This window comes from Felis catus, chromosome B1 (genome assembly GCF_018350175.1).
Source record: "Felis catus isolate Fca126 chromosome B1, F.catus_Fca126_mat1.0, whole genome shotgun sequence".
Classification (NCBI taxonomy): Eukaryota; Metazoa; Chordata; class Mammalia; order Carnivora; family Felidae; genus Felis; species Felis catus.
Window position 1 is genome coordinate 100,396,792 of NC_058371.1, and position 26,435 is coordinate 100,423,226.

Genomic DNA, 26,435 nt, shown 5'->3' on the forward strand with positions numbered 1-26,435 from the left:
CAACACTTAAAACAGGCTTATAGAGTTGGAGAAAACTCCCCATCATCATCTATACAGCATGAACAACTCAGCACTCTTCCAATTCAATAATGTTGACTACTTCCAACAATAAAAGATGGTCATAAAATTGTTTATCCAGAAATTGTGGAAAGGCACAGATGGTGATAGGGTGGTTAAGAGCACAGGACCCACAGTCATATCCAGCTCTGCCATCATTAGCTGTGTGGCCTTGGGCAAATTACTTAACCTCTCTGTGCCTAAGCATTCTCTCAAATTTAAAATGGAAATGATAATATTAATAGCTGCCTTATGTGATTACCATGAGAATTAAATGAGTTAACAGATCTAAAGCACTTACAACCATGCCAGGCATTTAATAAGCATGCTAAGTGTTCATTGTTGATAATATTAAAACAGCTGAAGAAACAAGACTGACTGGATAGAGATCCTGTTGTGTAGTCAGTAAGTACAGCTTGCAAGGTCTTTAGCTCTAAATTCTTGTGTTTGATACTTGACTTCAGGCTATTAACATTTAACCAGAGGCTCATAAATAAGATGAACTATGGTTAAACCCATCATGTTAATGTGTCTACTTATAAGAAAATAAAACTGCACATAAAAATGGTATGCCATGGATTTCGTTTGGCAGAGTAGGATGAGAACAAAAAAGGACGAGGGAATAATTTGCTACAGGCCAGTGGGTCTGGACACGGTGGCTTGCAGCCTCTTCCTTATTCCACTGTTACCATTGCCCTTACAGCACTGGGCCAGGATGACTGTGGACACGACCCCTGCAAAGAAACTCATTTTAGTTTCTGGGTTTCCAAGTTCACTTTGGCATTCATGCCTTGGCTACCGCACTGACTCTTCTTTCTTCATAATTACATCTCTAATGTAAGTGCATCCAGCAACGATCCTTAATTACATCCTCTTAATTACATACCTACTGCATATGCATGCCAACTCCTCTTTGTCAATGTTTAGTCAACTGGTTAATACTAAATTAAACAAATACATAGGCACATAAGAAAATCATCAGTGGGGGGCTTTCGGGTCAAAAGATATGCTGAGGAATATGTATTTAAAATAATTTCTCTTAATTTTTTTTTGCGGTCTTTTAAGTGTTAGGAATTGCTTTTTAATCATGTTACAGTACCTCTTTTTCATTTTTACATATCTTTTCTGAATGTCGAAAAGATTACAAGGGAAAAAGTTTGAGGACAGGCTCTTGACGTCCATTGTGTGTGTTTATAAGACATCATATATACATTTATGTATTTTTGTTGATCTTGCAATATCTTCCTTTATTTTAGCTGAATATAAATATAAAAGTCAAAACATGTCAAAACACATAGATCCTCTTCAAATAAAAAAAAAACATAAGCCATCTATTCAAGAATCATTTTCATGTGTTTTATAATCTAAACTGAATTTCTACCTAATTACCAATTTCTCACCATAGTAAATCTGCACAGCTCTTATTAATGCCAAGGAAACATATTCAAGTGTCCTAATAGATAATTTAAGAATAGATGTATGTTGAGAAAGAACAACCACTGTCAATTGAAAAAAAGAAAAACTTTCTTTGTTAAAGTCTGATACAGAGGGCACGGGGAAGGATGGGGGGAGCACCTGTATTTTCAGTTTTTGAGAAGAAACTGCTTTCCAGGCATCATCTTTTTAGGTGGAGTTCGTAATGGGGGATTTTAAGATCTTTTTTTGTTCCCAAAGTGTACCTCTAGATATAAGAGACTATATAATCAAAACACTTTAGTGAAACATTAAGAAGTCAAACTCTTTTAAACATATCATTATGAAAATAGAATTTTCATAAGATCTCACTTTCTGAGGTTTTTATTTTTTTTTTAAAACAGTGGTCTTTTTTTTTTCTTTAATAATATTCAGTGCTGCTTGTGTTTCCATTCCTGTAGTGAGCTTCCTAACATCTGTTTTCCATTTTTCTTTAATTTCCACTCATGACCTTTGGCCTATTCTCTGTGTTTGGAAAAAAACAGGAATTAAAGTTGACATTATCTCTATGCCTTCTCCAAACTGAATAAATTCACATTCTTAGCCTGCCTTATATCTAACTACAGGCTTTCTGACCACAAAAGCAATTTGTCTACCTATTGTTTAGGAAGACGTTTCATAATGTTCAAAATAGAAATAAGCAACCCCAGAGTTAACCAGAATATTTGTTCTAGATTTGTGGCCACTGTGGACAATTGCTCTGGCCTAGTCCACTGTTCTAGAAAATTCCCAAAGCACAATAGAATTTAATGTCTTTTTATAATTGTAGCACTTAGTCTCTTGCATGAGACTAAAGAATGTGATACTAATATGGTACGAGAATTATGTCGTACACATTTAAAAACATTAGGCAAATGAGGAGGTATTCAATGATAATGCTTAAGAAGCTAAAGTATTCACCAAAAGCAACGATGAATTAACCAAAGAATATTATACCGATGCAGACTATGCATTATAACACAGAAAGCCTGAGCTATATAGAACCCAGAGTTGACAAATATTCTCAGTAGGTGGGTGAGCAGGTGACGGATTATCCAAGGAATCCCACATTTTTTTAAATGATGTTGAATGTAGTGTAATACGCACTTCTATATTTCCTTCTTCTAATTGAATTACAATTTACATACAAAAAAGTACATAGAGCTTTTGTACACAACTTGGTGAATTTTTCCATGTGTATATATTTGTGTTCCATGCCCTCTTAAGCATGCCTAAAAGAGATTAAGTTTCCTTGCTATCTGAGGCTCAGAAACGATTGTGTTAAAATATTATAATGCCTTCAAGGTCTAATGATGTCTCTAGAATCTTTGCCCTTACATTAAAAAAAGGTTGTGCTTTATCTTATTTTGGTTCTTTTTGTCTCTTGTAGATTTTCTGTCTCCTTTTTGTTTTTAACTTCGTTATCTTCATGTGCCTGGACCTAATGTCAGGTCAAATAAGATGTTCAACAAATGTTTATAGTAATGAATTGGATATTGGACATACATGCTTGTGGGAATTACATGTGTAGTGAAAGTCAACGATGTTGAGTATTTTTGTCCTAAGAAAACCAATACAGTAAAACCTTGGATTGTTAGTAACTTGCTCTGTGAGTGTTCCACAAGACAAACAAATTTTCTAATAAATTTTAACTTGATAAATGAGCCATGCCTTGCCATACAAGTAGTTTGTGGCACTGAATGTCACATGATCACAACTGAGCCAATGGTTCTTGAAATTTACTTTGATATACAAGTGCTTTGGATTGAAGCGTGTTTCTGGAATGAATTATGCTCACAAACCAAGGTTTACTGTATCAAGAATGCTAATGAGTTTTTAGAGATTGCAAAATATCTTGCTCATCCAAACTGGGGTAAAACTTGCCACATTAATATTTGTTGAGTTCTACTGACAGTAGAGCTACTCGTGCTACTGACTGAGAACTTGAGCTTCAAAAATGCTAGAAGAACCCAACAGAGGCAACAAGATGATTGCTTTAGAATGGCTATAGTCACATTACAGAATGAGACAAATCCTATGAAAAAGTATTCAACAAACAGCCTGCCTCAGCAGTATGGAGGTTACGTACAGACTTTGTTTTATGTGTTTGAAAGCTTCAGAGGCATTTAGCTTTACTATATTCAGAACTGGCAAAGGTTATGCTACACAATCTTGAAGAGTTTCTTTGATTTTTTTACAACACAAATGCTCTATTAGGAAGGGTTGAAAAGAATGACCACAATAGTTAGGAAGGTTTGTCACATAAAGCATGAAGCCCCAAAACTCTAAGCTGCTACTCTAAGGGGCCCATGTCACCCTCCTCTTCACCCCAGTGTGTGTTGCTCATGTGAATGTTATGGAGACAGAAAAGGATGAATAACTACTGAACTTTGGTTTTCAGTTTAGTAAAGATAATCTTACAGAGGATTTATAAGAAGTTCAAGAAAAGCGGAATTCCTTTGGGGCCCTTGGGTGGCTCAGTTGGTTAAGGGTCCAACTCTTGATCTCAGCTTAGGTCATGATCTCGAGGTTTGTGAGTTCAAGCCCTGTGTTGGGCTCTTCACTGACAGCTCAGAGCCTAGAGCCTATTTTGGATTCTGTCTCTCTCTCTCTCTCTCTCTCTCTCTGCCCCTCCCCCACCTGCACTCTGTGTGTCTTTCAAAAATAAATAGACGTGTAAAAGAAGCAGAATTCCCTGAGAGACAGCAACCACAGATAATCAGATCAATAATTGTTACCCAAAACTCACTATAGAAAGAGAATCATGCTATTGGCCAAGACGGGCAACTTTGGGCTGCCTGCCGGGCATGCTCCATGCCCATGCCAGCCCTGCCTCAACCTGTAAGGCCACTTCGCTAGACACGAAACTCACGGAAATCTCAGGTTTCTACTCCTGTTGGCATTCGCAACTGGTTTTACCAGTTTTCTTTAAAGGGTGAATTTTCTACTTCTCTACATAAAATGATTTTTATACAGATTTTGCTGTGTGTTTCAACAGCAAGCAACACATTGCCCTTAGAGAAGCATACTGTCTCTTAGAGGGTAGCATATAGAAATCTCTGGGAATAAAAAAGAGAGCCTAAAACAAAAAGACAAAACTTACGATTTCTCTTAGTTTTATACTATAGGATCAGTTTTATTAATTATCTACTTATAACATTGCCTGGGTCTCTGGATCTTTCTCTCCAAAGGCCCCTTATGCAGTTCTTTGAACTCACGATTAAAAAAAAAAATCTACTAATGCTTTTCTATCCTTTTAGAACAGTAAGAAAGTAACCAAAATGTTTTCTGTGAGCTAGATAAGCATGTAAATAAATCAGAGAAAGCTAGCTATTTCTGTTCAGCATCATGCTTGAAAATGAGGAATTTATTTTTGGTTGATTTTATATTTTTTCTCTGGAAGGTCATAAGAAGGACCATCAAAGTAATAAAAGGCTTTCTTTTTCCTTCTTGACACCAGAACCATGAATTATAAGGCCATTTGTACAAACTTTTATTTAAGTGTGATTAAGTCCATTTTAGTATTCTGAATACATGACCCTTCACTCTCCCAAGTCTTCTTAGTTTCTTTTTGACTATGTCTTATTCTCTGCTACAAAGTTTGTGTATCCGGTCTTTATTCCCACTTTCTCAAAAAAAAAAAAAATTAGTCTTGGCATAGCACAGGCACACTTTCAATGTTTATTTCCTCCTCTTTCTTAAAATAAAGGTTCAAAAACAATTCCAAAAGAGCCAGTGATCTCTTGATTCTCTGAACACTTATGGCACTTTGTTGAACAATCCTCCAACAGTAACTATTACTTGTATTAGTCCCAGTTTACGCATCTCCCCGGATCAGACCATTCTCATCTGCACCCCTTGCCACTCTCGCCTCTGCCACTCACCCTGCTTCCCCACAGTTGAAAGCCTGGACACCTTGGCTTAACATCGCCTCATCTTCCAGCAACATGGCCGCCTGCACACCTGGACAGATGGAGTCAAACAATCCCTAGCACCTAAGTCCTACACAGTGGGGCTCATGGAGACCCCAGCTGATCTGGGAGCTGCACACACAGGCAAGGGAACAGGACTTGGAAGTGCAAGGAATTCAAGGCAAAGGGGGAGGGGGGGCAGGTAGGAAAGGAGAAGGGCCAGCACTGAAATAAATTTTTTCAGTTCTACCTTCCCTCATGACTTTTCCAGTGCACAACGCCCCTTCTCCAAAGCCACGCTGTTTATGCAGTCTTTTCTTGTTAAGCTCTGACCAGCATAGTAATGGAATATTTGTATATACTTTCCCTCGTTCTCTGACTCACATCCATTTTTCCCTCTCTCTTTGCTTCCCTTGGGATTATATCCCTCCAAGAAAACATTAGCAGAGAAGCTTCACCACAGGCTGTGTTTTCTGGAGAAGTGGCACTTAGGTGCAATTTTTACTAAATTATATCTAGATATAATTGTGTAAGGATAAAGAGTCATTATCCTTCATCCCACCTGGTATCATACAAAATACCTAGCAGGTGCTAAATACTTACATACTTACATCTTTCGCTGGAAGATCAACTAGATTTGAAAAAAAATTGAAAGCAATATATCTAAATATCTAATGGACACTTCAAAACAGAAGCTTGTCTTTTATCATTTATTTTGATAAAAAGTCTAAACATTTGCATTATAGCATGACTTATCAGGCAGTCCCCATAAAATAGGTTACATTTAAAAGTATCTTTGACCTATTTTCAGAATGAGAGAAATAATATTTGTAATTTCAGAACAGTAACATCTATTTTTATGATCTCCATTCTTAACCCTTGGCTGTTACTAAATTTTCCATGCCACTTCTCCCCAACTGTGAAAGTGTTGAACTAGAATTAAATGATTACAAGGAATTTGTGAATCTACATAAAGAATCTTTTTTTAGAGTTTGTTTTCTTTTTTTTTTCAAGTGGGAGCTCAATCATCAACATCTGTCCCCATGTATGCCAAAATACAAATTCCTTCACCGCATGCTACTTCTCATTCCATGCATGTGACTTATTCTAGTTCTCAAAAAAAAAAAAAGATACTGGCAAAGTTCTTTTTTTATTCAAACATGTTTACTTAAATATCTCTTTAACCCTGGTTTTCAGTTTACTCTTTCAAAGATGGAAACTGAGATTCAGGGATTGCTCAAGACCACACAGCCTAGGGTGGCAATATTAGGACATAAAGATCTTAAATTCTGAAAGTTGCCTTTTTATCAGGCCCGATAAGATCCCATTTAGATACTTGGTAGTTCTTTCAGAAGTAACTGTTGCAGATGTAGTTCTGGGCGACCACCTCTTTTCTCAGCAGACAGTAGATTCCGACAGTAGACAATAGATGTCCTACAGAGTCAAGACACTATCAGACCTTTAGATTTTTAAAGACACCATAAGAACACTCAATAAATGAGTAAGAAACAGGAGTCAAGAGTTATCTGCTCTGTAATTACAATGAATCTCCTGAGAGTTTTCCCACGATGCTGCTCCATAACGGACAGTAAAATAGAGGATCTCGCATTATATGTGTAATGTAAACACAACAGGTAAATTCAGATAGCACATTAGAGAATTGATAATAATAACACCATACACAAATTCACTAAAACATTGGGTGGAAATTCATTTGATGGAAATTCATTTCCATATAACTCCACACTTGTGTCACATCAGTGGTAATCCCAATGTATTTATGTTAGTTGAGGAATTTTCTACCAATTCACTCTCTTCACATACCTGAAAGACCAGAGAGCACACATCAAGGGCATGATGACTGGGAATAGGGGGAAAATTCTTACTATAGATGCCTTAAAAGTCAGATATCAATTTAAGTCCATTCAGAACATAAAGAGTATTGAAGATATTTTTGGAACAGGAGAAAAATAATCTTGGAGCTTCAGTCAGAAGACTTCGGTTGTTGTGTGTATTAGGAAGAGTAGGAGTCAGGAGATGATCTGAGATCCTACTGCATTGGTCCATGAAACAGATGCAAGGGACAGCAGAGTATATAGAAGCTCTGGGACTTGGTTCTTCTCTTTTTCCACTCTCTACGTAAGACTCCAGAGTCCCAAATGGCTCCCACCTATCCCCCCATTGTTCCAAACTAAGGTGAGAGGAGGAAGCCGTGCAAGCTGCTGGCGACGACGGTGCTCACTATTCCCAAGAGCCACATCTGCAGCCCCTTATGTGGAGTTGAACTCAATCCCGTTTGAGCAACAATTGCTCTAGGCAAGATGGAGAATTCTGACTTTTTCTAATGAAAGAGCTAACTGTAAATTCTAGATTTTAGAATCCTAAATCTGAACCTTAAACTAAAGCTCATACTCCAAAAAAAAAATTGTAAATGATCCCGAGCTTAATAATAATGGAGAGATAGATACTTGCACTGAATTTGGTTATGTGTGTTGTTTATTTGGAGTGGGGGTGTGCACACGTGCACACTGCATCTGCTTGTGCATTGGTTAAAGTTCAATCTATTCTTCTTATTTCCCACCGCATTTTTTAAAATGTTTATTTATTTTTGAGAAAGAGAGAGAGCTCAAATGGGGGAGGGGCAGACAGGGGAACACAGGATCTGAAGCGGGCTCTGTGCTGGCAGCAGCTAGCCAGACACGGCCGAACGCGCCGGGAGACCATGACCTGAGCCAAAGTCAAACGCTCAACCGACTGAACCACCCAGGTGCCCCTCCCATACCATTTCTTAATAAAAAATGCCAAAATGACATTTTAAAATAATTTTCAGATTTTATGTTATAAACTTATTAAATAAGCTCATAATGACTTTTCGTCATCTCTTCTAATTCTCAGTAGCTAGAGTCTCCATTACAAAATCTTTCCCCTCTGCTGCTTAAATCTTGGTTTATTTCATAGACGCCGGCAACATCGAAGTGTAACTAATGGGCCATAAGACAATTTTAACACCTTCATGGGCTAATTACTAAAATGGCTTTTATTTAATTCTCTAAGAACTGATCTCTGAGAAAATTACAACCTGGTGACAACATGAACCGAAAGCTCAATGCTAAGCCTCATGTGACAGACTAGCAAATAGTGTTCGCTTGGCTGATCTTAATAAATCTGAATCAAATTAATACTTATCCGGTTCAATTATTATAGCCTTTGTTTAAAAACTTTTTTCTTCCTGTGAAATTGAATAGTTTAACTGAATGTTTCCAACCCAAAGAAAACACTTTTATTATATTAGTCACTGATCAATTTCTTAAGAAAACTACTTGGTAGAGGCTGACTTTTAGGGAAAAAACTGGCATATTTAATAGTTCCTATATAACCGAAGAAAGCCTAATATGCCATCGACTTCTGGATCAGGATACAAAACCTAGCAAAGATAAATAAATATTAATAATGCCTTCTCATTCTTCACATACAAACTGAGAAAGGAAGAACTTCTAAATGAAAATATGGACTTAATAAACTAAATTTTTCTAATGCAAAGTGATTCCTACCCTTCAGAAATGGGTCATACTTCCCACTAACCAAGTATTACTGAAATAAGAAGCCTAGTTTCACCTGCCTTCCCACAAATATTTTGATTCAAGAGAACATTAATTTTCCTTTTTCTTAAATTGAAGTATCCTTGACACACAGTGCTGCATCAGTGTACAACATAGTGATTCAATAACTCTATGTGTTATTCTGCGCTTACCACAAGTGTGGCTACATTTGTCACCATCCATGCAATTATACTACCGCTGACTATATTCCCTATGTTGTACCTGTCATCCCCACGACTTATTCATTCCATAACTACCCTCTCACCCATTGTGACCACTCCCCTCCCTCCCCACCCCTCTGGCAACCACCACTTTGTTTTTCAGATTCCACATACAAGTGAAGTCCTACAGTATTTGTCTTTCTCTGTCTGAGTTATCTCACTTAGCATAATGGTCTCTAGATCCATCCATGTTGTAGCAAATGACAAGATCTCATTCTTGCTGAGTAATATTCCATTGTATATATATACCACATTTTCTTTATCCAACCATCTATCAATGAACACTGAAGTTCCTCGTATAACTGATTTTTTGTGTGTCAGGAGAAACTTCATTTTTCAGACCATCTCCAACTGCCATAAACGACTTGAAAAAGAAGAAAAGTCAAGACAAACCCAATCACTTAATAGCAATGTTTGGGATTACGTAATCAAAGTAATCTGCTCTCTAATTATGAATTCAAAATTTTATCAGAAACCACATTATTCTAAACTAGTTAAATAGATAATAGCCTCTTTGATCTGTAATTACTTTGAGACCATAATGATCTGTTGTTTATTTTTAATATTTAAAACTTGAAACAAAAGCCAGATATAGTTTTAAACTGCTTTTACTTCTTTTACAATAATCATAGTATGTGATCTCTTAAGCCCACATTAGAAATATACCAAATGTTTACAGATATAATCTGTCCTTGTACACAAAGCCTTCACCAATGTATCGGGATAACTAAATATTTTAGTTCACCGTTAGACTGTAAACAGAGAACTTACAAATTCTCTACTGGAAAAACCTGCACATCTATTTCAAGTCTGCTTAACTTGAGGTGCTAGAAAATTCTCTAGGACGATCACCTCAGGTTCACTGGAAATATGAGGCAAAGGTGAGGTTCATCAAGGTAGTGAGTCATCCTTGACTATATTCAACAGCAGGGACACAACTAAACACATTCAACTCATTCACACCTGTGGAGAACTGCCTTTTTATTTTTTTTAACATTTATTTTTGAGAGACAGAGAGAGACAGAGCATGAGTGGGGGAGGGACAGAGACAGAGGGAGACAGAATCCGAAGCAGAGCCTAGGCTCCAAGCTGTCAGCACAGAGCCTGACGCAAGGCTCCAACTCACGGAGTGCGAGATCATGACCTGAGCTGAAGTCGGACGCTTAAACTGACTGAGCCACCCAGATGCTCCTGGAGGACTGCCTTTTGTGGGATTCTTAATATGCATTTACTGCATTCTTTGGGAGTAGTCATTACAACTATAGAAGTCAGGAAAGAATAGAATGGATAAGACTCACAAACAATGTCAAAGGTAAGTCAGTCAGTAAAGCATATTAAAGGTGGATTAAATGGTTTGCCTGGGTGGCTCAGTATGTCAAACATCTGACTCTTGATTTCAGCTCAAGTCATGATCTCACAGTCCATGAGTTGGAGCCCCATGTCCACCCTCATGATGACAGCGTGGAGTCTGCTTGGAATTCTCTCTCTCTTTCTCTCTCTCTCTCTCTGCCTTTCCCCTGCTCTCTCTCTCTCTCTCAAGATAAATAAATAAGCTTAACAAAAAATGAAGTTGGATTAAATAAATGGAATATATGGTGTTTAATATAAGCAAAATCAATGAGGCAGATGACTTTTATTTTTAGATGGAAATGAATAGGCAAACCAAGAAACCTTAAATATTCATAAGCTACAGTTCATGCCACTTTAAACTAACAGATATGGTATCTCAGGTACAGCCACCAATCCGTTCCCCAGTTGTACTCTGCTTGCAGAACGGAAAGAAAAGCTCTAGCTGTATCGTGAGGTGCAACTGTGGCCAGATTCTAGCCAGCACCCTTGGTCTGGCATGTCTCTGGTAGAAAAGTGTGCTTTGGCTTAAGGCAACTTTCACCTGCCCAGCCCCTTGGCTCTCCTTCCTGTATTAGTTTCCTATAGCCATAAAACACTGCCACACATGTAGTGGCTTAAAACAACACAAATTTATCACCTGACAGTACTGTAGGTTAGAAGTCTGGCATGAATTTCACAGGGGAAAACTCATGGTGTTCATTGGGTGGCATTCTTTTCCAAAGGCCCGGAGGAAAATCCATTCCTGTGCCTTTTCTAGCTTCTTGAGTCCACTAGCCTTCCCTAGCTAGTGGTTTCCATTTTCATCTTCAGAGTCAGCAAGAAACATCACATCTATCTGACCCTAACTTCCTCCTCACGTCTCTCTCTGTAGCCAGGAAATGTTCTCTAATATTTAAGTATACATGTGATTAGATTAGGTTCATCTAGATAATCCAGAATAACCTCCCCACCTCACGGTCCTTAACACAATCACATCGGCAAAATCTCTTTTTCCAAGTAAGACAACATAGTCACAGGTTCAGGGGATTAGAACATGAACATCTTGGTTGGCAGGGGGGGTGGGGGGAGGGGGGCACTATTCTGGCTCTAACTCACCTTGTTCTTGTAACTGCACTCTTAGCAGGGAAGCCCAGAGCATGTGAATGTGACATAACCCAGGACTTGGGTGATACGGGCTTTCTACCTGCTTGCTCCCTATCATAAGCGTGTTAATCTATTCAGTCCCCTTTCCTTTGCTACTGCTGTAAATTTGAAATCTATTTAATACACCTTGTCATTCAAACATCTTCATTTAGTTTGTGTTTCATGAGCTCTGAAATGATCTGTCTGGGAGTGTACCTGAAGGTACTGAATCAAGGTAATTCCCCAAGCAACAGGATTTTAGTCTTGGCTGGTCCCCATATGAAACCTCCCAAACCCCACAACTCCATATATGTATCATACCTGGGACTAATCGCAAATGAGAAAATAAATCATTGGTCATTTATCTTTCCTGGAATAAATCAAGGGTACTTCTAAAAGAATACAAGACTGAATCAATCAAAAAGAAACAGAAAGCTGAGCAGTAAGAGGTAGTTATAAAGGGGGAAATGGTTAGTTCACTAGAAACTAGAAACCAGAAGCAGCATACTGCTTGGGTTGCTAGGAATGATAACTTTAATCTATGCCTGGAGTAGAAATTGAAGTTCAAAGGGGGAAGTAGTTTGTGGTAGACAAGACAGGCCAGCCGCAAAGTAGGAATAGTTTGGAACTAGAAGATAATTCTGACATTTTAGGCGTGCAGGCCAAAAAAGCCTGATTGAGGCATATTCTGGGCCTGAATGATAAGATAAAGTTCTTTGTGCTCAGGTTTCTATTCTTATTTTTTTTAAGCTGGGCCCCGTACCTATTTTGGGCACCCATCATTTGCCTATCTACATTAGTTCAACAAACGTTTCCTTGGCACTTGTTAGGTGCTAGATTGCCTAAGTGAGGCTTAAGCTAATGACTGTATCATCTCGAGTCTTGTGGGATCCAGCCCCTCCAGGTTCTCACATCAGCCTTCCTTCCCCTTCCTCAACCACAATGTCTCCTGTCTGCAGTTCAAACACCCCAAGTGATTTCCTCCCTCAGGGTCTTTGCTGTTGCTTCCTCCACAACACTCTATTCAGATTATTTCCTAGTTAGCCATTCCCTGTGTTAGGGGTCTGTTCAACTACCTCCTCAGAGGGGTCTTCTATGGCCACCTCACCTGGTTACCATCCCCCACCCTCACCCCAGCAATGCTCTGTGCTATGTCTTTTTCGTTAGCACCTATCATGATTTGCAATCACCTTGTTGTTTGCTTGGAGTTTTAAAATCTGTTTCTTTGTTTCTGTTTACTAAAATGTGAACTTGGGGCGCCTGGGTGGCTCAGTCGGTTAAGCATCCAACTTCGGCTCAAGTCATGATCCCATGGTTCGTGAGTTCAAGCCCTGCATGGGGCTCTGTGCTGACAGCTCAGAGCCTGGAACCTGCTGCGGATTCTGTCTCCCTCTCTTTCTGCCCCTCCTCCCGCTCACACTCTGTCTCTCACTTTCTCTCAAAAATAGAAATAAACATAAATTAAAAAAAAAAAAAGAAAAAAATGTGAACTTCACGCTGGGATTTTGCCTGTGTTGTCACTGCTGCATCACCAGTATGTAGCCCTCGGTGTTTTGCACACTTTAGATAAAATTTGAATGACTAAATTAATGAATAGATGGTAGAACTTATAATTCTACTTATTTATGAGATATGTACAAAACTAAAAATTGTCGTCTCTAATAGCATATGTTCATGGCTCCCAAACAGTGTGCCAAAGCATAGCAGGGACCCTCCCTTAACACAGAGAGGTGATCCTGGGTATTTTAAATGTTTGAGGAAATTATGGCAATACTCAACAGGCATTAATTAGACACCATGAGAATTGTTACATCAAGGTGTTTCACAGTTTCAATGTTAGATCACGCTACATTTTTTTAATAATGGCCTTAGTGAAAGGCTGGGTTATCTGTGGTGGCTGTGATGAAAAGCAAGTACCATGCAAAAGTTAGTGTGGAACAGGAAATGAAGTTGGCAGTATCCAATCTGATTCTAAGATTTGAGAAGCTGTACAGTGCTCATGAGGTAAGTAATTCTGGTTATTAAAATTTGAAGTCTCGAGTAGCCATAAGCAGAAAGAAGCAGGTGAAATTTATTTTAATGATATATCTTATTCAACCCAATATGTCTAAATTATTACTCTTTTCACATGTAATCAATATAAAAATCTTAAGGTAATATTTTAAATTATTTTCCACATCCCAAGTCTTCACTTTCTACCAGCCACACTTCAGGTGCCAAACGGCCACATATGACCATTGCTGGTCTACAGCCATGAAATTTTCAAGCAGGAGGCCCGTTCCACCACAAAACTCTTATCTGTTAATTTTTTTACTCTAAAAGAAGAAAACCTGTAGCCAGATCCTATGTCAGGTAGCCAATAATTGAGCACAACTTAAAAGAGAAGCTAAGAAGATAAAATAGTTTGCATTTATTACAAAATAACAGTCTGTCAATGTTTCATTCTTATTCATCTGATGTAATGGCATTCTTTTAATGAGATAATTTGTTTCAAGCACTTACACAGTACCTGGCATGAAGTAAATTCTGGATAAGTATTCTGGATAAACAATGAGCATCATTATTAATACTAATGGGGATATACCAGCTTATCAATATCCATGAATGTGATGAAGAAGAAAAAAAGCAGAAGAATACAAAGTACCCATTGATTACTTTTAAGACTCTTTCTGGTAGACACTGGCCAAATAATTACATCAGAATAAATTTGTAAATTCAATGTAGAAAGTGAGTGGTAAATTAAGCACTTCTTAAAGCTTTTAAAACCTTTCAAGTTTCTGAAACGTATTACATTATTCAGGTCTGAGTGTCTCAAATACAAGTCTAAAATATATCTTTACTATTTTGATCAAGACTACTCAACCAGGAATTTTTAGGAGTTTGTTATTATTCATACGTCTCTCATTTTTGTTTAGCTTAGGGGGAAAAAGATCTGTGCTAATGTTTTATTTCTACATTCTCTATTAGGAAATCCTTTTGTTACCCTGTCCGTGTTCCTTCCCACTTAGGCAGGAATGTGGCAAATGTGACCATCCTTACCCTGGTTAAGGCAGAGTTAAGCATTCCCTTCAAGCATGAATTAATGCTAACCTTTGTAAGGATGTATTTAACCTCTTAAAAATCCTGCTAGTTTCTGAAATATTCATTGTACTGAAATCAATAAATCACTGAAATCCCCACTGGGAGGGAAACTTCCTGAGGTCTCAAAGGCCAAGCCAGAGTGGAACCAGTAAACATCAGTTTCTCACAGACATGCAATTAGAACATCTGTTTGTGTCTTCTATGCCTATTAAGATGTTTACTCTGTTAATTGTAGGCATAACATGGGTATCCATCACTATTTTTGTTTTCACTCCCACTATAGGAATTCAATAACAGAGCTTTAACCAGGGCCAGCTACCTTGCCGGTCAATTAGCAACTTGTCTTTTTAAAGAGAGTATAAGAAATGAACATTGTCAGAAGCAAATAATGAGTGATGAAAGACAATCGTGAGAAAAAATCGTGAAAGTTGTAGTACAGACAAATGTATTTCACCAGTGGATATTTAAGTGGTTCTGAAGTTTCACGTTTGGGTTGATTATATCAAAAATAGCCACCTCTGGGACCCAGGGATAGATTTTGAACTTCTACGAGCATTTTTAAATGCTACATTCATTAGCTTTGCCAGCTGTGCTATTGATTTACCAGCAAAGGTTTTCTGCATGAATAGGTAGTAATCTACTGTTTCTTCAATCTTAGAATATTGAGAGAAATGGAGACAGCATATAACAAAAGAAGTTACTGAAAATTATTAATTAAATTTTTGTATTTTCTCTACCTTTTCAAATTATACTAGATAAATGTAACAATCATGAATTTATAAAATAAAAACTTCTGAAAATTCTCAGGTGTGGGTGAAACTTAGTAATATAAGTTCACAGACAGTGTTCTAATGGTGTCATAACCCTTAAGGGATATTTAGCACACCAAAATTTGGGTTTCAATTGTCTATATAATTGCATATATGCATAAAATAAGCATTTCATATAAATTTTACTCTGTATTTACCCAGTAACCTTAACTTGTTCCCATTCACAAAAATGATTATATAACAGTAAACATCTATATAAAATCTTAAAAACATATTTGACATTTAATTGACATAATGCCTCTCTGTCAAATAATCATTCTAATATTCTAATAAGGAATAAAAATATAGCATAAATTTCACCTTCCTCTCCATTAAATATTTTTGATGATTCTGAACGTTGACAATTGCCTGAATAATAACAATAAAGCAGAAAGCAAGAAATTGGGAATATTTAGCAACTGGCTTCCTCATCGGGTCCAGCACTGTCCCTGACATATACCAGCTGGTTAAGGAGCGTATTTCTAGACCACGCAGAAAAGAGGAAATTAAAAAGAACCTAATACTCACGTGAAATTGAATTCAAGATGGACTTCACATCCACTATTTAAGTTGAAATCTCTGAACTTCCTCAAAGGTAAGCACAACCAAAGTAAAAACTCATTTGCTGAATGTTCTGCCTAAAATGATATTTTTCAAACATCTGGAAACACTCTTTTGCCTCTCTTCTAAAACCTTAAGAATTACACATTGCTGAAGCTTGATGAAGAAATTGTATTTCAGTGACTGTGGAATAGATATTCTCCACGTTGGAACAGGGCTTTTCCAGTTCATAGAATGCCCTGGGCTTTTCATGGCTAAGAGGTATATTTTAATAAGGCTCATGGAAACCCCCCTTAGCACACTTACCTTAGCTCTCGGAATCAATTCTGCCATCAGCTTCCACACAGCTTCAGAGTCATTTTATCTATCCATTGTCGCTGAACTCAGGTGGCCTCAGTACTTTCAAGACCCGCATTCATCTTGTGTCCTTATTAATATAATGTATTCTGTTTCTAAGTTAAGCCAGGATAGTAAATTCATTGGGGATTGGATCCATGTTAGAATGATTGCTACATACCCCTGTTGCCCTTATCTCAATCTCAGATGGGGCCGAAAGAAAACATGCATTTGTATATATTGGTTTTGTTCATGTTGTGGCATTCAGCGATTAGGAAAACAGAAAAGGGATACTTAATAGCCTGTGATTTCAATACTCATAGTCTTAGCCACTATGCCATCCAGCCTCTTCACCATAAAAAATTCAACACCTACTTTAAATACCCACTAAGGAGCATTTTTATTAGAACTATGACCAGAAAAAAAAGTGAGATTTCTCTAAACGAGGGACTCCTTACAATAATATTGTGAAAAAAAAAAACCTCCACAAAAGTTTGTGTGGTCTTTCAAAATCTGGAATATGAACTTCAGGAAAAATTTATGCAATGTTTAAAATGAAGTGTATAATTTGGTTTTATGATCAAAATTAATATGCACATATTTATGTGTTTCTGAGATATAAATCAAACTTAGTGCAGTAGATTTTCTTGATGCAAACCTACAGATAAAGCTACATGCCTCAGAGAACACACCAGACTGTGCAACTGAATTATGAATTATATAGCCAAGTACATTTATCATGAAAATTGACCAGATTTCCTGCAGGCTAATCCAATATGGTTTTGATAACCAAAATAAAAGATAAAACATGTCTAATTCCCATAATTCACATTACCGTAACCTAAACTTAACCAAAACTCAGCAATTTTGGAAGCATTAATTTATGTAATGATCATTACATTGAAGTTAAATACCAAGGTAATAACTTATTAAATGAGTCACAAAATTTCCCAAACCATCTCTGACATATGTGGGGCTAAGTTCTATGAAATTCAACCAAATTCAACCAAAGTCAACAACAGCAATAACAAATAGGGATGGGAAGAAGGGGAGTGTTGTTTATTCTTTAAGCCTTGTGTTTTTTACAAAAGAAGCAGCTAGACCAATTTTTTTAAGTTTATTTATTTCAAGAGAGAGAAGGAGAGTGTGAGTGGGAAAGGGGCAGAGAGAGGAAGACAGAGAGAATCCCAAGCAGGCTCTGAACTGTAAGCGCAGAGCCTGATGCAGGGCTCGAACTCACTATCTGAGGCGAGGTCAAGAGTTGGACGCTTAACCAGCTGAGCCACCCAGGCGCCCCTAGACTGATTATTTTAAATCACAGAGTAACAAAATATCAGGATTGAAAGGGGAAAGAATTATATCTGGTCAGGGACATAGCTAAAAACACAACAATAACAATGTAGGGTTTGGAGGTTATTGTATAAATCTGATGATCGTCCACAAGGAGAAATTAAAATCAAAACACAGACTTGTAGGTCAGATTTTCTCTCAATAATTCTCTGCACATTTTCACACCCTTTAGGGCACTGTATGCACCTGCAGTGCGCCACGACCTGGACACAGAACTTCTGCTGTGTGACTTGTCACACAGTAACATTTTCTGTTTCTTTTCGGGTCGCCTAAATGACACCATAAATATCTTAGGGACAAAAACGTATATACCTTATTTCCTCTCTGTTGCTAACATCTAGGGTACAGTTGTTGTTCTATAAATAGTTTTTGAATTATACTAAATCCAGCATGATATCTTTAAGCACAAGGGAAATCTGTTTCACTTTGTTTCTTGCATTATACATTTATACACCAAGGGAAAATGTGTGCGCGTGTGTATAAATTTACATATATACATATATATAATATATTCATTATATATAATAATATATAACTGCATACATATCATTATCCATAAATTATATATGTGTCTATTAAACTGCTCTGTCATTAAACTCTCAAGGTTTCATTCTTAAATAGTGCCTTATTATAAAGAGATTATGCCAAATTATTGATAAATATTTTGGCATTGCACACGAGATCAGACATAAAAGTTCATGATTTAAATCCCAGACCCCAAATCAAAAAATATTTCAAAAGGCTCCTCCCTACTAACTCTGCCTTCCCAGCAACCTTCTTCTGGCAGTGTATGCGGAGGTCCCCAAGGCACTCAAGAACCGCTTGGGAAGGAGCTACAGCTATACTTTTTGCAATGATGGAGGGTCGAATAACAATGAAAAAAGGTAAGCATATAAGCTCTCATTAAAAATAAAAACTTGGGGGGCGCCTGGGTGGCTCAGTCGGTTAAGCGGCCGACTTCGGCTCAGGTCATGATCTCGCGGTCCGTGAGTTCGAGCCCCGCGTCGGGCTCTGTGCTGACAGTTTAGAGCCTGGAGCCTGTTTCAGATTCTGTGTCTCCCTCTCTCTCTGACCCTCCCCCATTCGTGCTCTGTCTCTCTCTGTCTCAAAAATGAATAAACGTTAAAAAAAATAAATAAATAAAAATAAAAACTTGGATGCCAGGGTTCCTCAGGTGGTTGAGCGTCCGACTTCAGCTCATGTCGTGATCTCGTGGTTCGTGAGTTCAAGCCCCGCCTTGGGCTCTGTGCTGACAGCTCAGAGCCTGGAGCCGGCTTCAGATTCTGTATCTCCCCCACACCCTCTCTGCTCCTCCCCTGTTCATGCTCTCTCTCTCTCTCTCAAAAATAAATGAAGTTAAAAAATAAATAAATAAATAAATAAATAAATAAATAAATAAGAAAATAAAGACTTGGATGCCTGGGTGGGTCAGGAGGTTGAGCATCCGACTTTGGCTCAGGTTGTGATCTTGCGGTTTGTGAGTTCGAGCCCCGCGTTGGGCTTGCTGTTGTCAGCATGAAGCCTCTTTCAGATCCCCCCCCTCCCCCCGCCACCCTTCCCCTGCTCACACTCTCTGTCTTTCGTGAAAAAAATACATAAACATTTAAAAATAAATAAATAAAGTAAAAATAAAAGCTGAATTACAGAGTCAAATGAACCACAGTTTGAATAGAATGTGAGATGGACGGTCAGCTCATGTACTAACCCTGGCTCAATTGCGAAGGAGACATGGTATGATTTAAGATTGCAAACTAGCTAAAGGGAAGTATGACTGAGTTGTATTTGCTAGAACTCTGGAGAGTAATCTGTATTCTTCAGTGTATTGATGCTATGTAAGATGCTGTTTGATATAACTGATTGTGAGTGTCTGCACCAAAAGTTTTCCAAAGTCACTTCCTTCTTGTAGTGTAAATATAACTCAGCCGTAAGCATTTAACTAGAAAGAATTAATTACACAGGTGATTTTGTATTTTTTTTCTCGATGGTATTTTATCTTGATCCTATTTCTTTTCTTTATACACTGTACCACCATATAACCAAGATAAAGCATACTGCTTTACAACAGAAAGGCTTTCCCCTCAGGGCTTTGGAGTACAGCACACTGCTCACTGCCAGTAACATTTAGCTCTCTGGAGTCACTGAACCTAAAGGAAGGTCAGGGCCATTTTCCTTTAGTCAAAAGTAGCAGCTCCCGTCTCTATCTAAGTGTCCTGTGGGAAACTAGAAAACAAGAAAAGGCAAAACACTGGCCATTTCAGTCAATACTATATGGTAGAAAACATACAAGAGATAAGCCTTTTGTGCTATGGTAATTTATACCTGGAATAAAATTTAATTTGCTTTTTCAATATACTCTCTGTCTGCCTTAAATGGCACACGAATCTTTCTTTGGTAGCACAGAGCCACTTACTACCATCCCACAAACATTTATAATGGATCCAAATCTTCTGAAGGAATACTTTATGACACGGCCACACACACACACACACACACACACCACACATGATTCAATGAATACAAAAACTTGCATTTTTTAACAATTTTAAACACTGAACTTTATTCAAATAAAAATAACCACAAGAGGTTTGTTTACGGTTAAAGAGGTGTGTCCGTTTAAAAGATAAAACCAGTGAAGAAAACTTCCGAGTCTTCAATCACAGTCTTTCCATAATGTTGCTGACCATTCTCAAGCTTCGTTTCTGCACCAGAAGGCCACACCAGATTGCCAACTTTCTGACAGGATGAAGAAAGTAGCAGTTTTATCGTTCTCTGTCTAAATTCTCCACTGACTACTGAGAGACTTCCTTGGTTAACTCAAGTAGAAATGTTTTTACTGGTTCATTTTTACTTTACTTTGGTAGGGAAAGATTAAAACAGATAAAATATGAATAGAGGCACCAAAATATTAACTATTTAAACTATTACTGTGGCAATCACTTGTACCAATTTTCTGGAACACTCTTGATTCTATAGTTCCCATAGAGGTAGTTGTAATGTTTTGCAATGTATATCCCAATTTTTGATTCTGAACAGTCATACTATCCCCCACTTCCTGATAGTGTTAAAAAACTTCTGCATTGGGGCGCCTGGGTGGCTCAGTCGGTTAATCAGCCGACTTCAGCTCAGGTCATGATCTCGCGATCCATGAGTTCGAGCCCCGCGTCAGGCTCTGTGCTGACAGCTCAGAGCCTGGAGCCTGTTTCAGATTCTGTGTCTCCTCTCTCTGACCCTCCCACGTTCATGCTCTGTCTCTCTCTGTCTCAAAAATAAATAAACGTTAAAAAAAATTAAAAAAAAAAACTTCTATATCACATTTCCAAAATGATAAAGGTAACTTTTTCAATGACTAAGTAGTTTGTGTATATATGTCCTTATGCCCTTTAAAAAGAGATTTTACGGGCACCTGGGTGGCTTGATAGGTTAAGCATCTGACTTTGGCTCAGGTCATGATCTCATAGTTCGTGAGTTCAAGCCCCATGTTGGGCTCTGTGCTGACAGTTCAGAGCCTGGAGCCTGCTTCAGATTCTGTGTCTCCCTCTCTCTCTGCCCCTCCCTGTCTCGTGCTCTCTCTTTTTCTTTCAAGAATAAATATTCAAAAGGGAGAGAGAGAGATTTTAAATAGCTTTTAAAGATCACTGTCAGGAGAAAAAATTTCCCATAGTAGTTTTGTGATCTATCAGAATTTCACACTGGGAAGATTTGTGTTAGTCAGTGGTATTTGCATGGCATCCCATCAAAGAAAAGACTGTTCTTGCAGAAAGCGGTCTGGGTAATTCATCTGGCCGCCCCGACCTCACAAGGCCAGTGCTCCAAGCACTAAAGCCACAACAATACTTGAGCACAAGGAAAAGCCAGTGGATGTCAGTAAGGCCGTCTCAGTCACTCCATAGTCATCAAATGGAGACTGGATGTCTGCTTAAAGTAACCACGTTTCATTTCCCTAAGGGCCTACAGTTACCCTGCTTCAGAAGAACTCGGTGTGTCACTGAGGGGACCTCGGATTAGGAACAGTCAGCCATGCAAACCCTGAGAACTGCAGAGAAAATAAGGGATTGTCATCTAAATGCTTATGACGTAAGGATTACCACAAACACCATCTCAACACCTACTCAGGCAGTCCTCCCTGTGACCTTCAGCAGCCCAGACGGGACCCACCTAGGAAGTCCCTAGGTGACTAAAACCCTAATCTTCAAGTTTAATCCATGCTAAGTAATCATGTTTTTTCCCTAAAAAAAAAAAAAAAAAAAAAGTGTGTGTGAGTGTGTGTGTGTGTGTGTGTGTGAGCATATGTTTGTTTCACTCAATGTCCTTCCCCCAGCTTCTATTTCATCATCAAGTGGCAAAGTCATTCTAAGAATACTATTTGAAAACATTTTTCTATCAACTGGGCAATGATTCTAACTATTCAATAGAATCAGACACTGTATATATAACCAAGTACTGATGCATAGGAAATAGTGGGAAATATTCATTATCTAGTTGTACACTTTAAACTGGCTTATTTAATTTTATTTTGCTTATTTGCTTTATATTTGTCTCCATAAATCAATGGAATTGTTGTCTTGTACCCTTAAACACAAAAGCAGGAAGAGTAAAAAGAGAGTCTCTCTGCTTGCTGTTGCATAGATTAGTACATGAAAACCGGATAGAATAAAACAAGGGTATGGTAAAATTCACTTAACTTAGAGGTTCATATCTGATCAAACCCTTAACCTCACTGTTTCCTTTCCTTCTCTGAGTATTTATTTTAACTCTGAATTTTAGTTTTTGGCCTTCAGTGCCAGAAATATTCTTACATGTTCAGATAAGGCACTTTCATCCAGTTCCAAAAATGTTGAGGGTGAGGGTCAGATCTGAATTCCTGCTTATCCTGAGGCAAACATCTCCAACTGGACAAACACTTGGAATGTCTTGACTGACATCCTTGCAGCTGACAGGGGGCTGTTTGCTGTCTTGTTTTTTACCCTCACCCACCCCCCTTTTCTGAATTTACATAGCAACAGAGATAATTAATTGCTTCTAGATTCTTCCCCTTCCCTCCAAAAGTAAGCTGAGGACAGAAGGCCCCCCGTTGATTTTTTCAGCTTGACCCTACCTGTGTTTGGCTTTTGCCACCGGACCATGTCAGCATTCCAGGACCATGAGAGAATGCCATGTTTGCAACCCAACAGGAAGAGGAGTAAGCCAGGCGTTGACATCACCTGACAGATGTGTTTCTCAAGTGGGAAATTTTATTCAAGCCTTTTTCATGGAAATCATTGATACAGAAAAGGAATAAAGAAAAGAGAGGGAGAAAGAAAGTCGGTGCCACGACGGGCATGTTTTGCACCCCATAAAAAGGGAATTAAAGTGACGCAAGCTCACCTCCCTTTCTCTGCACCCCCTCCTCACTCATCCTTTACGTCTGGAAGTAAATGTTTCTGAAATACTATAGCTACTGGCGGAGCAGCAACACATAATAACATGGTAGCAACACATAAAACTGTCAGTCTTCAGGGAAAATAGATGGTTAGGTTGAGGGGGTAAATGGACTAAATCAATTTGAACACGCATGTTAAGGACTGTGAAAGGGCAGAGTTTAGTGCTGCTAGGCTGGAAAACATTTGTCTCTGTCTTCTTGTATTTCCACAGCACTGGGCAGAATCCACCCACAGGCTTCTCACTTGGCTCCAGTCTGACTCTGCGGCTGATTAATGGCAGCTGGAGGTGTCCAGTAATTTCCTCACCTAATAATAAGCTACAAACCAAAATGGAGGTTCCCCTCAGGCCCACAGTTAACATACCTATACTTACAACCAGGAGGTAGCCAATTACCCTGCCTCTGTGCCCACTACTTAGGAAATACATGCTCAAGCAAGGCTGAGGCCGTTTTGTTTACCGGGGACCCAGCTTCTGCCTATACCAGACAGACTGTTCTTGTTACATGATAAATACATATTAAGTCCAGTTAGAGACAGAAAATGCTTACAAAAATCTCTGGCAGTTCCACAAGATACATTTTTAAATAGCTCACTCTTTTCCCAAAAATGTGGCAAAAAAAAACGTTCAGATGATAGACTTGGTCTTCAGCCTTTGGGGAGCTTAAATTTTAAATTACCATTACTAAAATGTCAGGTTGTAATTACAAAGCCTGAAGCCTAAGCAATCAATCTAATTCCCTGTTTCCTGAGGCAACCAATAAAGCTGTTTGTGTTCAGGCATCTCTTCCTCTCAGAAGCAATAAGAAGCAGTCTGTGCCACGAACTATAAGGTGATTATATGGATTAACTCTGTGATATTAATTAAGTGGTTAGCCTCAACATTTGTATTTATAGAAACACAATTAATTTAAGCTAAGGAATAATACATATTATATACCAAGATGAAACACAGAAGTGTGTGTGTGTGTGTGTGTATGTGTGTGTGTGTATCTACACAAGGACTTTAGCTCCACGTGGGTAGAAGAAGTATGGGGTGATGGAGGCATTACACAGACCTGGATTCATATTTCATTTCTGCTGCTTAATTGCATATATAACCTTATGAAATTATTTTAACTCTTATGAACTTCTGTTTCCCACTCATAAAATAAGAATAAGAATATTTATCAGGAATAATGTATGTGAAGTACCTACTTCAACATATGGCGCATAGTAGGCAATCTATAATGAGTTTCACATAGTAGAAGTGAGATTTTTTTTACCTAAAATATTTTAATCGTCGTAAATACGCATCACATAAAATTTACCATCTTAACCACTTTTAAGTGCACAGTTTGATGGCATTAAGTGCACTCACATCGCTGTGTTATCATCTTCACCATCCATCCCAGAACTCTCTAAGTTTATTTTTGAGAGAGAGAGAGAGAGGGAGAGGAAGAGAGAGAGAGAGAGAAAGAGAGAGAAAATGCAAGCAGGGGAGGGGGAGAGAGAGAGAGAGAGGGAGACACAGAATACAAAGCAGGCTCCAGGCTCCAAACTGTCAGCACAGAGCCCAACGAGGAATTCAGCTCACAAACCGTGAGATCATGACCTGAGCCGAAGTCAGATGCTTAACTGACTGAGCCACCCAGGCGCCCCTTTCCCAGAACCCTTTTCGTCTTGTGAAACTGAAACTTTGTACTTAGTAAACAATAACTCCTCATTTGCCCTCCCAGCAGCTCCTGGAAACTACCATTCTATTTTCTATCGCAAGGTGTTTGACTACTTTAAGTACCTCATATGAGTGGACTCATAGAGCATTTTCCCTGTTGTGATTGGTTTATTTCAATCAGGATGGTGTCCTCAAAATTCATCCTTATTTTAGCATGTGTCAAGATTTTCTTCCTTTTCAAGGCTGCACAGTATTCCATTGAATTTCTATACCAGATTTTGGTTATCTGTTGGTCTGTCAGGAAACTGACAGTGAAGATGGGGAGATTATACTTGGATGTATGAAGAGACTGGAGGAGAAAACTATAAAGGAATTATGAAAAGATCAGACAAGAAGAAATAGTGGCAGAGTGAACTAAAGATATCAGATCAAAAACATAAGGTTTTAGAAGGTATGTGTTGGATGTTTGTCAGGAGATCCTAAGATAGGGTCAGGCAAAGGAAGGAAGGACAGATAAGGGACATCTCCCAGTGACAGAATGTGTCACAGAATGTCATATTGTTGGCATCTGGGTTCAAACTTAGAACAAGGATTTTTTTTACTGAATTAATGGCATGTGATAGCAAACACTAGCTAATCTTACTACTTTATGTTTCTATACATGTGCCATCACTCACTGTGGCAGTAGTAGGATCACCTCTAAATTACACTCAGCTAACTAGATGTAATCCTTTGTAGATGCCATGGAAGAGGACATATGTGTGTCATTTTTCATAGAAAAATGCTAAGCCTTCTTAACCAATTCCTGGGATCCCAAAAGAGTGGAGGAGACCTTTAGAAATTAAGAAGCTTATGGGATTCTGGGGCATGCAGAGGTATCTCTGCACTGGGAATCACTTGACTGTACTCTTGAGTAAAATGCGAGAACTGGGTAGATTCATACTTATATACAGGGATTCAAGAGCCTTCCAATGCGGCTTTGTAAGGAGATCTCAGCTTTCCCTGTATCTTCCATTGAGATGTCTTCCCTGACTTCTCTCACTGGATGGTCTTGCCCAGAGTGAGCTGCTCTCTACCCACATCGATACCCATGCCCCCCTCACCCTTCTCAAACTGAACTCTTGCACCTAATCTGAGTCTTACAGGCAAACTATCGCTCCTTTATTTTCTATTCACATCCAACTTCTCCCTTCTTTATCATTATAAACCAACATATTATTTTTAAAGGTGTAATACCAATACCCCTGCCACACCTATGTTTTTCAGAAAACCTGAAAAAAATTTCTGTTTGTTTTTGGTTTTAAGTCGAAATTGTATATGGCTGTCAAAGAAATGGACTGGGAGGCAGTCCCAGTGAAAGAGTGAAAATCCTTAAAAGATCTGTATTAAAAATAAAAAGATAAAAAAGCAAAGGTACATTATAGGAGTGCCTGGGTGGCTCAGTCAGTTGAGCATCCGTCTTCGGCTCAGGTCATGATCTCACGGTCTGTGGGTTCGAGCCCTGCGCCGGGCTCT

General features: G+C 38.4%; 2 long non-coding RNA genes across 2 annotated transcripts in view; one reads left to right on the forward strand and one right to left on the reverse strand.

The window, feature by feature from the left end:
• Window positions 1-16,579, reverse strand: part of LOC123384951 — a 110,072-nt gene extending 93,493 nt beyond the window's left edge. The window contains exon 1 of the long non-coding RNA XR_006596783.1: window positions 16,131-16,579. This is a non-coding gene — a long non-coding RNA (uncharacterized LOC123384951). The remainder of the gene's footprint in view (window positions 1-16,130) is intronic.
• Window positions 16,048-26,435, forward strand: part of LOC123384953 — a 31,085-nt gene continuing 20,697 nt past the window's right edge. Inside the window, exons 1-2 of the long non-coding RNA XR_006596785.1 lie at window positions 16,048-16,197; window positions 18,620-18,733. This is a non-coding gene — a long non-coding RNA (uncharacterized LOC123384953). The remainder of the gene's footprint in view (window positions 16,198-18,619; window positions 18,734-26,435) is intronic.